Source organism: Octopus sinensis, linkage group LG5 (assembly GCF_006345805.1).
Source record: "Octopus sinensis linkage group LG5, ASM634580v1, whole genome shotgun sequence".
Classification (NCBI taxonomy): Eukaryota; Metazoa; Mollusca; class Cephalopoda; order Octopoda; family Octopodidae; genus Octopus; species Octopus sinensis.
The window spans coordinates 38262048-38266899 of record NC_043001.1 but is presented as its reverse complement, the minus strand read 5'-3'; positions in this window follow the sequence as shown (position 1 = coordinate 38266899).

The following is a 4852-nucleotide window of genomic DNA, read 5'->3' as shown; positions in this document are numbered from 1 at the left end:
GGTGCTCTTCTCGCTGCCAACCACTTTACAGTATATTTTAGTGTGTTTGTATTTAATTTGATGAAGCTGTATTACCATTTGTATGTTTGCTTGCTTACTTGTTTTTACTTATTTGTTTAATATTTTTTCAATGCTTAAAAAACTAAAAGGTACCATGGTAAAATGTACCGAATTCATTTTTAAGAGCATCACATGCTGTTAAACACTTGAATATCAATAAACATGCCAAATGTTATTTGTAAACTCACTACATTTTTTTAAATATTCCCTTCTTGAAACAGATGGAGGAAGGAGGTTTTATGTCATCAAATATGGTATTTTAATATTTTTTGCTTTTATGAACAGTTGTATTTTATAAAATAAATGCGTTTCACCTGTATATGACATATTTTAAATCTTTGTCAGGTGGCAATTAACTTCAATAAAATCTTCCAACATAAAAAGGTTATACCTTTGCCTTAAATAATTCTTCAAATTAAATCAAATGTCTCCACTTGCCATCTATTTTTAAAGTTTCTTAAAAATTGGTTAATTTTAGCTCTTGTTTAGCCCAGGTGAGCTTTGAATAAGCAGACCTGTGATCAAAGACATTCTATTTTTGATCATCCCATCTTTTATTTTCAGATATTACTAAGTCAGCTTATCCAATCCCTATTTTTTTTTTTTTTCAAGATGGTAGGTAAGACTTAGTTGTCATTTCTAGCAAGTCAAGTGACTGTGAATATAGTTTGCTTCCTTGACTCAAGAAATGGTCAGTTGGTTGAAATGGTAGAGTGCCAAATTAAACAATTTATTCTTTTTAATTTTCTTTATATTCTGGGTTCAGCTCATTAGTCAATGAGGTAACAGATAACCAACAGTTTGCATTTTGTTATCAACTTTACATTTTGTCCATGATCAAAATATATTGTAATAAAAGGTCTGTTTAGTTTTTGAGCCAATAATTTTTAGCAAGATTTAATAAAGTTCCATCTTTGGTATTTAGTCATGTCTGCAGAAGTAAATTACATTTTTTTACACTTAGGATATAATGACATTATTCAAGAAAACACTTTCTCACTACCCTCATGTTCAACGTGACTAAATAAAGCATCATGTCATTCTCTACAAGTCTCATAGAAGGGCAAGTTAGATAGCAATATCCATTCAGAACATTTATGGTGTGTGAGTGCAGTAAGTGAAAGAACTAGCAAGAGGTGGTTTTCTCATTTCAGAAATGGGAATGTCAGTTTAAAGGAAGAGCTAAGAAATGCTTGTTTGAGTTGACTTACTAAAAGTGGTTGTTGCAGCAAATTCTATGATTACAGTTAAGGATTTTAGCAGGTAGTTCAGTATTATTCATATGATTTTCCATTGTAAAGTGAAAAGGCTTGGAAAAGTGTCAAAGGATCAAAAATTAGTCCACCATGACCTGTCTGAAAAAGAAAATTATTAAAAGCATGTCAATTACTATTGTCAGCTCCAAGCACATCCATTTTTGGACTGAGTTATTAATCATCATCATCATCGTTTAACGTCCGCTTTCCATGCTAGCATGGGTTGGACGATTGTGACTGAGGGCTGGCGAGCCAGATGGCTGCACCAGGCTCCAATCTTGATCTGGCAGAGTTTCTACAGCTGGATGCCCTTCTTAATGCCAACCACTCCAAGAATGTAGTGGGTGCATTTTACGTGCCACTGGCATGGGGACCAGTCAGGCAGTACTGGCAACGAGCTCGCTCAAATCTTTTTACACATGCCACCAGCACAGGTGCCAGTGAAGTGACGTTAGTAACGATCATGCTCGAATGGTGCCCTTTTACGTGCCATAGGTACAGAAGCCAGTTGGCTGCTCTGGCAACGATCACACTCGGATGGTGCTCTTGGCACCCTACTAACACAAGCATAAGTGCCAGTAAGGTGACGCTGGTAACGATCATACTCGAATAGCTGCTCTGTCAACGATCACACTCGTATGGTGCTCTTTGCACCCCGCTAGCATGAATGCCAGTCATCAAATTGATTTTGATTTTGATATGGGGATAAGAAGTGGCTCCTTGTCATCAGTGACTTATTTGTGATATTTGACCTGTGGAGTTATTAATCATCATCATCATCATCGTTTAACATCCGTTTTCCACGCTAGCATGGGTTGGACAGTTCGACCAGGGTCTGGGAAGCCAGGGGCTGCACCAGGCTCCAGTCTGATCTGGCAGTGTTTCTACAGCTGGATGCCCTTCCTAATGCCAACCACTCCACAAGTGTAGTGGGTGCTTTTTACGTGCCACCAGCACAGGTGCCAGGGGAGTCTGGCATCGGCCACGATTGGTTGGTGCTTTTAATGTGCCACCGGCACGGAAGCCAGCCAAGGCGGCGCTGACATCGTCCACATTCGGATGGTGCTTTTTATGTGCCACCGGCACAGAAGCCAGTCGAGGCGGCGCTGGCAACGGCCACGTTCGGATGGTGTTTTTTATGTGCCACCGGCACAGGTATCACAACTACTATTTCCATTGATATTTGTTTCGATGTTCATGTACATGTACTTGACTCAACAGGTCTCCTCAAGCACAGCGGAAAATGCTTTAAGGCTGTTCCTCCTTCTTCTCTGTCTACAGAAAAGTAAACTTGATATGTTTGTATGTCTTCTATGAATATATTATATATATATATAGATAGATAGATAGATTTACATACATATAGATATATATACATATTTCCAATAATAACGCTAATGTATATGACTTGAGATGATCGTCTTGTCTTAATCTTTGTTGTCCTCTTTAAAAATTATATATCTGCTGTATCGGAAGTCTACAAAGGTTCCATAACTCCCATCTCAGCTATGACTGTGGAGCACTGGTAATTTGTTACAGCACTTACTCAGTGTTCCTAGTCGTTTAGATCACCTGTGAACTAAACCCCCATATTCTGTATTTCATATATATATATATAATATAAATAATATATATATACGTACATACATACATATATATATATATATATATAATATAAATAGTATATATATATATATATAAATTGAGATAGGGGTTGTGAGTGCAACCCACCATGGGATAACATATATCCAATATAATGCTAGTAAAGCACCCAACAAAGTTAATACATAAATGTTAAGAATTGCGATGCAATTAATTCATTTACTGTATTATATGGGCAAAGGTAAAATGTTTTACCACAAATTAATAATACAAAATAAGAAAATGGAGAAATACATCTTAATCAATAATCAACTACCAGATAATACCCAATCACATAATTTATTAAACCACTACATATGAACATTAAGGTCAGAGATGACGCTTTGTTTCTAGTTAAAAACACATCTAATAGAAGGCTAGATTTACTGAAAAAACGACTGCATAAATTTTTTAAAAGTTTTGGCTTATCTGTAATTATTGAAAACGAAAATTACTCTGTCAATTATTTAGATGTCAATTGCAACCTTACTAATGGGATACATGAACCTTATATTAAACCTAATTCTAACTTAGTATATATAAACTACTCTAGCAATCACCCACCTCAAATTAAAAAGTCACTGGTACATAGCATTAGTCAGAGAATCTCTTATCTATCCTCAAACTGGGACATATTTAATAAGCATTGTGAAAGATATAATACGGCATTGCTTAAGGCAGGCTGCACAAGTAAAATTAGGTATATACCCAATAATAATCTTTCCAATCAAGGTAGATCTATTAGTAATAACATAAATGAATTTCGAATGGACAATAATAACTGTAGGATAAAGAACAATATCAACACGGATGCAGCATGGATTTTTGTCAGTGAACAGGTCGCGGATTTTAGCAACGAAAATATTTTGACAAATTAAACTTAAATGTGAAGTGAATCGAACGGCTTTTGTGTATTTCTTAAATGGCTTACAAATACCTTCCATGCTGCAATTGTTTTCGTTCCAGCACACGATCTCAGATCATGGCAATATTAAACGTAGAGGGCATATGGGATGGAAGAGGGACAGGGTTTTTGCCGGCAATAAGAATTTGATAGGTAACCCACATAGTGATAATGATGCACTATGGCTAATAATCCCATATGCAATGCAGATTAAAACAGATATAGTTAGAATAATCCATAATTTATAGTATAAATTGTGAAGGGTAAGAATAAATTTGGTCAAATAATTAACAATAAAACTATTAGAATAGGGTATAGCCTTACGCACAATTTAGCCACCATCATTTCCTCCTTTAATAATAGAAAATTAGACCGCTTCTATAGTGATAGAAAGATAAATTTGGGTAGCAGAAATTTGCCTCTCTATAACCGGGGAGGCAATAAATCTAATAGTGCGAACGTGAGCAGCCCTCACGCTGGTTATAATAGTACTACCCCTGTAGCGACAAATATTAATTTAATGGATGACACAATAGTAATCTTAATGATATGAATATCACTAATAATGTTAAACATGGACTCCCGTTAAATATAGGATTAAGTAGTGGGAATGTGTGTAACACTATTAATAATAATAGGGATGCAGTGAATTGTGGCAAGGTTAAATTTCCTCAATCTGATAGTAGCTGCAATTTCAGAAACAGAGATGAATGTGTGTTCAGTAATGAATGCCTGAGGAAAGAGGTGGTTTATCAATGCATTGTGAATACACAACAGGATAGTAGGGTGTACATTGGAGCGACTAAAAATAGTATGAAACAACGACTAAACTATCATAGATACACTTTTAAAAATAAAAATAGGATGAATTCTACAGGGTTAAGTACTTATATTTGGGAACTTAAGAGCAAGAATATAGATTTTGACTTAAATTGGAAAATACTCACTTCCGCACCATCATCATCATCGTTTAACGTCCGTTTTCCATGCT